Consider the following 13764-nt stretch of genomic DNA (forward strand, 5'->3'; position numbering starts at 1 on the left):
GTGGCAGCAAAGTGATGACTGCATCTGTGCTGAATGAAAGACATGCCAAATTGTTGCCCATTCTAGGCAGCTGTATTGACAAGAGCTGGCTGCTCCCAAACATCTTGTAATCAAGAAAAAATTAATTTATATTTTATGACTAGTCTGAGGTCCATCATATCAGCCCAAAATCATATTACATCTCATATATTGCCTACCAGTTAATCGTCATTGAAAGTAAATTATTATTTTTACCTTCACCCTCAATCTAGCATAAAGCATGAAATATAGTGGGAGCATAACCATAATTCCACTATATTTTTCTAAAAACTACAGCTTTAAACACCAAGATAAGAAGGTGAAGGAAATACAGTAGGCTTTTGTCCTACTGTGTAAGATCCTTTGCTTAATTTGAGCCGTGGTTGCCGGTGGAGTGCACCAACACTTATTTTTGGGGGCAGACACTTATTTTTCCACATCAGATACAGTGGCGGCCAGTGTCCTTGCAAAGTGGTGTGGCGGGGGAGGGGGAGACCGTTGATGACGATCAACCAAACTAAAAAAATAAATAAAAAAGAACTGACCTGCCCCTCAGACGCTCCTCTCTGACTCCATGCACTGCAGGCACAGGCTCCCAGAACACCCAGCGACCAATACAGGCACTGCTCTCATGCTGAGAGCAGCATCAGGATTGGCCGGAGCACTCCAAATTTGCGCTCCCAGGTTGACTGGGAGCCTGTGCGTAATATCTCCAACCCGGCAAAATAGTTCAGGTTGGAGACAGCTTCAGTGTGCATGATGGTTTGGCCGTACTGAGATAGCCGGCCAAACCGCCATGAGCAGTGACAGCAGTGCACCTACCGCTCCCCCTCTGCCTTTCATTCCTATGGCCCCGCCCCATGACACAACACTACAGAGAAAAACAAAACGATAATAAAGACAAGTTTTTTTATCGTTTTCTTTTTTTTGGCTGCTGGTGTGGGGGCGAAGCCTCTCCGCCATAGAAGAGGAGCCGCCACTGATCAACCATTTCCGGAGAGCTGGGGAGGAAAAAAATACCAAGTGGGATGACGAGGAAGAAAAACATGTAAAAACTTTACAAAGGAATAAGCAAGAACCTGCAAGAGTGAGATAAGAGGGCGAGCAGTGTCTCATAGTGGATTACAGAGGAATGAGGTGAACGCAAGGCTACGCGGCTTTGGCCCATCGACATTCAATAGCAGCAGCCGTTGGATTTTGAGCAGAGTTTTGGGCACGGGCATGCATTATTTTACAAATTAAACACTGGTTAGATACTTCCATGTCCTTCAGAAGGTCAGTGGTACCCCATCACAAGTGTATTTTGATAGAGACATTTTTTATTGACAGCTATCTTGTACCTGATCCCGGGTTAACAACACCGCATCCCTGACAAATGGCCTAATTACCCGCAGCATCTTTGCTGAGCTCCGTGACTCATTTTCTCACTTTTTTTAATTAAGCGAATTAGACTCCAGGGAATTAATGTGTTTAAACCTTAACCGTGGTGGCAGATTTCATTACCGGGACCGTGTCCCCGTGTATCCATCGCGATGTTATGGAATCTGAGAGAAGGCGCAGTAGAAATGGAAAAGTATGCTTTCTTGTGGCGGTTCCTCCTGCCTCTGTTTTATACCTATGATTGGACCACATTGGTCAACCACTGATACCACCACACCGGTCAACCACTGGACATCACCCGTGACTGTGATATCCGCGAGGAGCTGAAAATGGCGGGTGGAGATTAGATCCGCCCAGGGATGGGTGTCTGATACTCAACGGATCCTTATCTGTTTTGTTTAATATATTGACAGTGATGCTGTAAATAATTGAAGTTGAAATATTTCAGAACTTGGTACCAATGGTGATATTGATAAGCAGGCTAATGCAACTGGGGCATAAACAGGCATTTCCTTATGTGTGTGCATGTAACCCGCGCTTCTCAGGTTACAATACATCTGGGTTGACTGGGTCTCTCATCCGGCAGAAGGGCCATGAAATGATTACCACAATGGTACCATCAGTCAATCTCAACTCTATGAAATTTAGCCGACACAATATTATTTAAAGGGTAACACCAGCCAAAAATTTATTTTAATGTCTTCAATCGTCCTATTCTCCCTTGATTATGCTCTGAATTTTTAGACCAGTTACCCTGAGAGTCTGCTGCATCACTAATCAATGTTGTGATTCTCTTCCACCGATCAACATTAATAAGGGGATATGGTATTGGGGAGAGGCTGGTCGAAAGTTACATCCGTTTTGCCCATTTCCCTATTTGCAACAGTGCCATAAATCCCAGTTGTTTTCATGATGTAATTGATCTCAAGCTATGATTACTTTCTTGTTTCTGTTGCAGGCCTTTCTTGATTTTTGCCATGAGCAATCACATTAATTCATACAAAATCTTTTGGAGAGATAAAAATAAAGGACTAACTGTGATAAACCGAATTGTAGGCCTTGGCATGTGTTGAGCAGCAAGAGAGGCCTGCAAGGGTCATGGATGATATGTGGATGTCACCTGTTGGCTCATGCAAAAGTGTAATCTGCTGTTTTCATTGCTGGTGCAAAAGAAGCATTGTCTTTACACAGACTCATTTGTACCCAGTGTCTGCTTTAACAGTCTGTGTGTAGGTTACTGTATTGCCTGTGTAATATGTCAGTCAGTTTCATGGTGGCTCAGCTGGTGTTATCTTTCTCCCATACCATTAAAGAGGCCCTTTGTATCTGCACAGTAATGCAAATATGCGCTAATGATTGAAAACTCGTAAAAAAAACTAAAAGCACGAAAGCGAAAATGAAGGAATTTGTCAACATCATAAACTCACTGAATATATGTTTTTGCGTAAACCATTGGTGTCTGGCCTGCAATTACCAATGTGCTAGTAAGTAAATGGAAACATGGGACAGGCAGAAATCCAGTTTTACCAAAACGTAATGCACCCTTCTATGAAACAGCCTAAGTGAATACATAATTAATTATTCGTTCCTTAAATGCTTGTAGGTTTACTCTATTCAAAATTGTAAATGTACCTAGGTTAAAGGAATTGAACATCCAATTCTGTTGCTGAGTACATGACACGGCACTGCTGTTGCATGTGATGTGATTTTTATCATTTGTAATGCCCAGCCACAGTGGTAACGTAATTGATGAGTTGGGGCATGTTGGACATGTTTATTGAGTGGCAAGACCTTTTGTTTTCAGTTTTCAGTGTAAGCTTTAGAGGTTATGTTCCAAGAGTGATCTATGTTTCAGGCAGGGTGTAGGAGACTTGCTATCCCTCATAAGAATACTGAATCCATGTATTAGAATGGTCGTCTCTAGCCTATGGAATTAAATACCAATCTACATTTACCAAGGGACAATTCTCAATATCAGGAAACAGGACAAAGCCCAATTCTTCCAGTACCCCCTCCACAGCAGATTCCCTCACGTGCACCACAGCCATCCCAGGCGCCTGCCACGCGTGTGCCTACTGAAAACTCATTTAATACCCAAGCTCTCCTTCTTCACCCTTGGTCAGTCCTGCTTTCTCATACCCAACCCCGTTCAACCTGCAAACTTCATCTCTCAAACGCCTCTGCCCATACTATGAGTATTGAAGCTATATGTCAGGCTTTAACAAGCATTTGCAATGCAATAGGTCTTGCATTTATGGGAGTTTGAGCTATTGGCATTGTAAATGACAGTGACTTTTATTTCTGTGTTGTTTTTAAAACAGGTAAATAAAAGGCATTGTAATTTAGAATCCCAATAGCTTAAACTCTCACATATGTGAGACCTATTGCATTGCAAATGCGTGATTTAAAAATACAAAATAGCGTTAGGAAAGAGTGTGTAAAGCCATTTGAGAAAATAGTGCTCGGAGGCTGTAAATAAAGCCTACTGAGCAACAACACATGTAACAGGGGTTGTCTCCATAAGAGGTTACAAAATGAGACAATGCGGTACTAAGCCTTTGGACCAATGAACAGCCAGAGTTTACAGTGGACAGTGATACTAGCCAATGAAAAATGTGGCTGGGGAGTCGGCGGAGCTTCAAGTCCCTACCCCAATACAGCATGCCTCGCTGAGCAGCGCATGCGCTGCCAGGCTCGACCAGTGTTACGGACTAGAGTAAGAGGAGAGTTCTCTGGCTCATTGTTGTTCCCTCTTGGGGATGGACCATACTTCTATTAGATTAGCGCTAAAAAACTCCTGTTTAAAAGATACTTTGACCACGCACGGCAACTGTTGCATTAAATATTTTTTAAATTGTAATGTTTTTATGTTTCAAAGAATTTTATCATGATGGTTTGATTTTCTCAAGTACATTTCTGTACCTACGTGCTTTTATATTACTGATAAGTAATAAGTAAAGTATTTTACCAACTGGCTAGGTATTGAAACTCTGGCGCGTGCACATCTCCCCCTTTCCCTTCACTCCACACCTGAATCCCTATAAATACAGTGTTAGGTCGCTATGTGGCCAGATTTGCACTGTACAAGTCCTATGCATACATATATATTCTCTATATAGTCGATATTTCCGCACAGGCTGGCAACTCTAAACGGGAGGTAGGACAAGGGTGGAGTAGCTCCATGTGAAGGATAACCCCAGAAGCATCTTTGATTTCCTTATGCCTGGTTTAAAACTGTTTGCATAAAGGCAGCAGGTCCCTTCTCCCCAGCTAGGTTTATGCTGCTGCGCAAGTACTGCTGCATCCGTGCATACATGTCTATGAGTCTGTGCATGGTTTTATCTGTAGTGCAATAAAGCGGTGCCGCATAATGAACCAATGCCGTATGAATATTGCAGCATATAGAGATATGGTGGCTAAGGAGGTAATGAATGAATTAATTCAATATTGAACAAATTAATACAAGTTGTATAGCGCAACAGGTGCCCAAATGGGCGTCCTGGCACTAAGCAAAAAGAACAAGATCAGATATTTTATCCATCGCCAAAACTAGTGAGAGGAAAATAATGGGGCATATTATCAAGGAATGGCGTTATAATTATCGCCGCTTTAGCGGCAGAAAACTGCAGCTAAAACGTCCAGGTTAACACCAGAACATGGGCTGCTATGGGAAATTATCAAGCCCATTATCGCCGCATTAGCGGCAGTTTCCTGCCGATAAAAGCGGCGATAATGTATCGCCCTTGCTTGATAATATGGCCCAATGTTTTTAACAGTTTCCTAAAATGAAATTCATCATCCGACTGTCATACAGTTCATATAATATATTGCATGATAGGGACATGGTGACCACAGGCGTACTCTGTAATATAGGGACAGACTGGTCTGACATGCTGTAAAGATCATACATGTAGGGAAGTCATGTCTGTGTCATCTCACTTGGGCACTGGATTATATAGAGACACTATGGGCTCCATTAGGATGTCGGGCGGATCGCCACCACCATGGTGGCGGTGGCGATCCGCCCAACAGAAATGGCCGCCCGCCAGCCTTTTCCCCCGCCACATTACAATGGCGGGGGGAACGCAATGAAGGGAAACACCGCCCGCCACTTTTCCGCCCCGGTCGCCTTGAGGCCGGGGCGGAAAAGGAATAATATGGTGGCGGTGTCTAATAGACACCGCCAGACATATTATGATGGTTGGTGTGCAGTGCCTTTCCGCGGAAAGGCATGTGGTCTTCACTCTGGGGGCCCCCTGCGGGTCCCCAGATTGAAGTACAGGTGGGGGGTGCACGTGGGGGGGTACCTGTGGTACCCCCCTTCATTGTCATTTGCAAAGCGGCAGGCACCGCGCGGTGCCTGCCGCTTTGCACATGACAATGTTAAAGTGCATTTTCAGCATTGTGGCGGGCGGTGCAGAGAGCACCGCCCGCCACAATGCTGAAAATACAGGATGTGCCCGCCACTGTGGCGGGCACATCCTAATGGCACCCCCGGGACCCCCACCCTTATGGTGGGCTGTCCCGATTTACGATGGGATGACAGGCGGGCAAAGGCCGCCCGTCATCCTAATGAAGCCCCAAGTGTGGCCTGATATAATGTCAACATCCCCTTTGGATAGTGTGTGAATCAGGGACATGTGGACAGGTGTACCCTCTATACATCACATGCATACCGTGTGATATAGGGACACGATGACCAAGTATGCTGTATACCAGCTTAGTGGGTGATAGTAGAAAGGAACATGGCACACTGAATGCAAACCGCAGCCATACCGCATAATGAAGGGACAGGGTGGCCCAGTGCACAGCTCATAGTATCTCTGGTGTATGATGACAGCTGTGCTGTACGATTCCTCCCTGCAGCGCCGCCTCCAAGTTGGGCTACATTTCGCATCCATGCATAAGGGCAATACATCTTGTTGCACAGTCTGCTGGTCAGATTGCACTTCTCGGCACACCTCCTGTATATTCTTTCTTGCTCTGGGTCAAAATCTATTGAAACATATTATCTGGCATAAATATTGTGGCTATCAGTTTCAAAACTATCACTCCCTTTGGTGTAAATCGATATTTTGCCACATAGACATCTTTTTTTTAATAAGTTTTCCCCAAGCGATGCAGGGCCTCTGTCAGTTATCTATCTGGTACTGTAATTTAGTGTAACATAACCTTTTACATATATATGACACTTAACAAACCTACCCTAGTAGTGTATAATTGATGTGACTTTTGCCTACCTCTTTTTATCGACCTTGGCAGCTGAAAGGCAGAGTTGGCCCTGCTGGGGTTAAAACATATGACCTACAGACAACAAACACGTCTCTACAGTGGGGCCCTGAGACTACTAAACACTCTTCTCTGCCTTGTCGGCTTTGGCACCTGGGTTTCAAGCTCCCATTGACGCTCTGTGTGCTCTTCAGCACATTCCTTTCATCTCCTTCAGTCTCATATCTCACTCCACAAATGATATAATAGCAGCTTTACAAATGCCTTGATTAATGTAGCGCGAGCCCCTGAAGTCATTCTTTCCTTGTTGTTTGTCATCAGTCACATATTGACACCTTCTCGAGTTCCGCCTCTTCCTGGTAGGCCTTCTTGCCTCAACCAGATTCCAAAGAATACCTCGCAGCAGACGCGTCATGCATGACATCCTTTGGTAAATATCACGCGCTGACAGTTGGAGGCGCAGCGTTTCAGGCGCGAAGGGATTCCGGTGTCAGGCTGACTTGTGAACATGTGAGTCACTGCCAGAGGTGCCGGAATTATTCGATTCTGCGTGGTATTAAGTAGCAGAATTTCACGAGGATACCGTCACAGAATGGGCCATATTATGTCACATAATCTGACTTTTCATGCCACATTATTTAGTAACGCCTTCTGCTTAGTTTGTTCCCTACTGTCACATAATTCTAGTGGTCAAGGCCACAGCTAAGGTGTGGCCCGCCCTTTCCTCTCAGTGTATTCCCAGGGCATGGGGTTCTGCTGGGAGCCCCGGCTTTGGCAGTGCTTAATTTGTAAAAAATGAAGTGCCAGGGCCCTTCTCAGAAGGTCACTGCAGCCTGCACCAGCCATACCCTGCTAGCGCTGCTAATGGCACGACCAGCGTAACACCTAACCATCGCACTCCTACAAGTGTGACAATTCAGACTATTTCAGGCCATACAGAACTATAATAATTGTATTAAAGGCTATACATATTCATTTTCAATGTAGATGGACTCAATAAACACGGTTTTTGTGCTCATCTCAAAAGTAGGAAAAGACAGCGCCACCATGTGATGAACTGTCACTAGAGCTGGTGCTGACAGCTAAATGAGCACCGGAAACCACAGGCACAAATTAAGGACTGCACTTTGGATGTAAATAGACTTGCACCTGTTAAGGTATTTGGCTGCAGAACCTTACCAAGCACATCGCCATCAAGCCTCTTACCCAGGGTCCGATTGGTAAAGCGGGCACTTGGAAAATGGCTGGAGGGCTGGGAGCCGAGTTCTACATCTGGGCTGCTTTTTTGGCCAGCCCTTGGGCTGTCTGTGCTGTTAGGATGTCGCCAGCGGCCCAGTGTGAGCCTGAGTGGCCTTTCTAGAGGCAGATGGGCGGAGGCATCACTCCCTTTCTCTCACTGGGCAGGCCCATTAATGTATGCTAATTGAGCGGGGGCAGCGGGCCTGAGCAGAAGTGGTCTCACTTGCATTCATGTGTGGCTCAGCAGTGTGAACTAATCTGTGCATTTTTTTAATCGAATTGAAGTTAATAAACATGCCCCCATCCCCTTTCTTTTCATAAAACTTCGCGGAAGCAGTGTTTTGCGCAAAGGCAATATGCAAAAGTGGGCCACTTTTTTTGGGGTGTGGCGGGCCGTTTTTTGATCCCAATCCATCCATTGTCTTACCGTATGGTCATCAAATTCAGTTTGGGTGGCCCATTCCACTAACATGTTCTTCAGAGTTTGTGCAATGAATAAGAAAGAAGGGAACCCGGGGGAGGGAGAGGGACTGGGGGGGCGGGGGGTGGGGGCGGGTGGAGGGAAGTGTGGAAAATGGGCAGATAGGGGACCAAAATGAGTGTCTGTGATGAAGACCTAAGAGAAAATGAAGGTTCACGGAGAGGCAGCAGTGTTGACAGGTCACCCGGAAGCAATGCAAAGACATTGAAACAGGGTATGAACAATGTGGTAGGGGGTCATCCCAGTAATTATTATTATTATTAAGGCAAGAAGTGGGCAGAAAAAAGAGGAGATTGACGATGAGTCTGATTGTCGTATTTAAAAACCAAAGAAGGGCATTGACGTGTGTCAGAAGACAGATTACAAAGAAAAACCTTAATCCCGACAGGAAGATATAAGGGTGAGGATCAAAAGTTTGGTACCCTGGAAAGTCATAAGTGGATAAATGAAAGGGCAAATTGAATTATCATCGTTAATGTTATTATTTGTGTAAAATCTATACTTCGGAGAACTGTTTTGTTCATGGACTTCCAACCAGGCTGCAAAGCTGGTTGCGAAATCAGAGGATATAAATTGAAATTCATCGCTAAATCCTTTTATCTTTTCGATATCCTTTGTCGACAATCTGTGGATTATCCTGTTAGTGCTGAAGAAGCGATTGATTGCTTCAAATGCAATTAATTAAATAGTGGGAAAACAATGGGTGCTAGGGTCATATAAGAAACGCCATATATCATTTCTAGGCCCAAATCTCTCCCATTGGTGTACATGTTTGCCATTGGTCACATTGTAGTGTTCATGATGTGGTGATCCACTTATATGCAAATCTACGCATCACTAGCTAGAAAGTGAAGCTACCTGCCATCAGCATTAGAATCTGAAGCATTCCTTTGCATCCCTCGATCTGAGCTGTTGGTGCTCCTGCCACACTTTCTATTCTATACAAGTGGAATTATATAAATATAGGTCTGGGCGGAGTTTGCAAAGAGACCAAAAACTCTCAGCCACGCTACGCGGAGTTCCAGAAGAGGCAGAGTGCGCTAGGTCACACCGTTTTCTCAGATTTTTTGCGCCGGGTGTTTGTCCTGCGCTGGGAAATCTGCACGAACCGCACCATGCGCAGTGCAGCTGGGTGCTGCTTCTTTCTGCCTCTCGAGTAGATGTTCTACTGGAGTGGCAGCTTCCTCAACGTGAATGGAAGGTTTCTCAAAAGTGAGTGGTAGAGACCAGGGTTGGATTGGGATTAAAAATCGGCCCGGCACGCATACAACAATCGTCCCACATTTGCATAATGCCTTCCCTCAAATCACTGCTTCAGCGTAATTTTACATAAAAAAGGGGGGCGGGGGTAAAGAAAAAATATGCACGCATCAGTTTACACTAGTGAAACACACCTGAAAACAAGTGAGGCCACTTCTGCTCAGGCCCCCTGCCCCGCTCAGTATGCCTACATTAATGGGAGGCCCAGCGAGAGAAAAGGGGGTGACACCTCTACCTGTTGCTGCTATACGGGAGGTAATGAGTGTCCATCTCCCTCCAGAAAGGCCACTTAGACACCACTGGGCCGCTGGCGGTATAGTCGAACAACAGACACCGCCCAAATCGGCCCCCAGGCTGCTCAAAAGCAGCCCTCAACTGGAACTCGGCCCCCGGCCCATCGAGCATTGCCCAAATGCCCCTGTTACCAATCCGACGCTGGTAGAGACCATCTACGAGTGGTATTGGCCATCCGCAACAGCCCGTGTTGAGAAATGTCGCCGGGAGGTGGTCTAGAGTAAGATTTTTCTCGCTCACAGTTGTCGAGCGTGAACAAGGAAAACACTCAGCTGTCGGTACTCAGCTCTCTACATGGAGAGGGAAAAACTCCCCAAGCAGAGCAGAAGTTCACGACCAGGCCTAAATAAATGTTTTTGTTAAGGGCCCCCTGTGGCTCCAAATCAAGCACTAACTAGGTCTGTTCTTGAGCACTTTTTACTGGTAGGAAGTCTAGCGTGTGATTTTTTTCTCAAGAGCGATTGCCAAATTACTGTTGAAGAGCCGCTCAAGAGAAATAACCCCTCTCCGCGTCACTTCGCAGAGTTTTTTAGAACTCCTCACGGAGCGCACAGTGGGCAGAACTCAGCAAATTCCACCAGCGGTGCGGAATTCTTCGCCCAGCCCTAGTTTTTAGGTCGAGCGACCTATCTCAATGCGCATGGGCATTGAGAGGGAGCTCGATATATAGCGTCTTAAACAGACTTTACCTAACTGGGCGATTTGGTGCTGTGCCCGTGGCTTTTATGTCAATGCGCAAGCGCATTGACCTAAAATGCGCGTGCACATCACCAAATCGCAGTCTGTTCCCTCAGCCGCACTCCTCCCACACCTTTGAAGTGAAGCTTAGCTTCACTTCAAAGGCCTCTGCTGCTTTCACACCCTCTTCCCGCTCCGCCCCCTCCCCTGCCCGCCGTGTCGCATTTCTCCTCCCCCCTCCCCACAGCAATGCCCTCAAGTGTCCGGGAGCCCCGCGTCTGTCATAGTCTTCTTTTAAAGCAAAGGGGCTATTGTTGGGAGACCGACGTCTGCAGACTGTGAGTTTTGCACTATCGTTTGTGTAAAAGACCTCTTCCTACCTAAAAATCGACACAATAATGCATGTCATACTAAACTATAGCACTAAATGCCAGTTTTGCATATCACATCATTACATATAATTTTGTTCCATTTTTCATAAATGTATGCGAACTAAAAGAAAAGAAAATTACACACATTTCACACACCTTTATAAATACTACCTGCTTAGTGACCTCTACCTTTTCCTCAAACTTTCTCCTGCTTGCTTTGTCTTTGTTCCATACATCACCGACGAGGCAGTAAGTGGGCTAATCAGCAAGCTCATGCTACCCTTCACCTGGTTTTGCCAACACTAACCTACTATAGCAAGTGTTTCGATGTCTTCTTTCTCCCTTCCCCATCATCCTCTTCCTTATCTTGCAAAGTTTGAAGTGCTCAACACCTTCCCAGTGAATCGGGTACAGGCAGAACTCTCAGCAAATAAATTCCTTCAGCCGCAGCTTGACACAAATGCATAAAACACTCCCTGGATCTTAGCATTTGTGAAGGCCGTAAAGTGTGTGTTACTTTGTGCTGGGGGGAAATTAGTAGTTGCTCTGCCATATGACGTAAAATAATAAAATGACCATGCCTAAGGCTATAGGCCTTGTTTGTTTATGTTAAAGCCAATAGGAGCGGCTTATTTTAGTGAAATGCCCATGTCATTTTGATAAAGGCAATAGGATTCTGGGTATTGTCGCACCACACGTACCACAGGCTGAAATCCTGTCCCTTGATTTGTGATATCCTTAACAAAGCCAGTAGGCACACCTTCTTGATAGTGAATAACTGTTCAGATGTTTGCTATAGGGATATAAAGGGGTTTTAATATTTTGAGGGGTATGGCTTGCTGGTGCAAACATTGTGCTTGAAGCCTCAGAGATAATCAGTACAGGCTCTCTTTAGAAGGTTTATTGCCCACTGTGACCTTTCCTTATAATATATGACTTAAACACGTGTTATTCTGCGACACCCATTTATGAAGTGTTCCAAATTGTAATTCCACCTGCAGTCCTGAACGTATATACAATTTTGCACATTGTATTTAGTTATGTGTGTAAAGTACGTTTCCATATTAAAGAAAGCTGTCTGTCATAGTCTTTTTTTAAAGCAAAGGGGCTATTGTTGGGAGACGTCTGCAGACTGTGTCCAGGAAACGGCCTTTTCCCAAAATACACCCGAATAGCGGGCTTCATTTGGACAAACGGGACGGATATTTGCGAAGAGTGTACACATATTTATTTTACACTCCAGGGGAACACTTGTTCTAGTGTGTACCGTGTGCACAGCAGGCCGTTACCTGCGCACACACACGCCCACGGATACGCACACAATGGTGCAAACGCGCGCGCACAGACACATACAGAGAAACACACTCGCACGCATATAGACACATACACTACACACAATAGCACGCACATTCACATTAAAGCAGGCACGTGCGAGCACACATACACACGAACATACATGTCGTTTTGCAAAGAGACTCCCACAGATAAACACCCGCAGGCACGCATTCACACAGAAACAGTCGCAAACACACAAACACTTCTACAACAGATGTCCCTTCAACCATTTTCTAACAAAGACTGACAGAGACACACAGACCTTCCCAGAATAAATGCACGTGAAAACGGACAGACAAGCACCAGGACACACCACACAGACGCACACTGTAGGAGTGTAACAATGTCCTACCACTCACGCCTCCAGGGTCACCAGGTCACGTGCATGTTACCCACCTGTGTGCCACTGCTGTTATGTCAATAATGCCCAGCTATGCTGATACAAGGCTTCTAGACAATATACACAACCACCCCATCCACCACCGCATCCACCATCACCACATCCACCGCATCCACCACCACCGCATCCACCACCACATCCACCATCACATCCACCACCACCACATCCACCATCACCTCCACATCCACCATGACATCCACCACCACCACACCCACCACCGCATCCACCACCACCGCATCCACCACCACCACCACCACCACCACACCCACCACCACTACATCCACCACCACATCCACTACCACCACCACCCCATCCACCACTACCACCACCACCGCATCCACCACCACATCCACCACATCCACCGCATCCACCACCACATCCACCATCACATCCACCACCACCACCACATCCACCACCACCACATCCACCACCACCACATCCACCATCACCTCCACATCCACCATGACATCCACCGCCACATCCACCATCACATCCACCACCACCACATCCACCACCATCACATCCAACACCGCCACATCCACCACCACCACCACATCCACCACCACTTACACCACCACCGCATCCACCACCACCACTTCCACCACCACCGCATCCACCACCACCACATCCACCACCACTACATCCACCACCACATCCACCACAACCACCACCCCATCCACCACCACCACCCCATCCACCACCACCACCGCATCCACCACCACCACCGCATCCACCACCACCACCACCGCATCCACCACCACCACCACCGCATCCACCACCACCACCGCATCCACCACCACCACCGCATCCACCATCACCACATCCACCGCATCCACCACCACCGCATCGACCACCACATCCACCATCACCACCACATCCACCACCACCACCTCCACATCCCCCATGACATCCACCGCCACATCCACCACCACCACATCCAACACCACCGCATCCACCACCACCACCGCATCCACCACCACCACACCCACCACCACTACATCCACCACCATATCCACCACAACCACCACCCCATCCACCACCACCACATCCACCACCACATCCACCATCACCTCCACATC

Source organism: Lissotriton vulgaris, chromosome 5, assembly GCF_964263255.1.
Source record: "Lissotriton vulgaris chromosome 5, aLisVul1.2, whole genome shotgun sequence".
Classification (NCBI taxonomy): Eukaryota; Metazoa; Chordata; class Amphibia; order Caudata; family Salamandridae; genus Lissotriton; species Lissotriton vulgaris.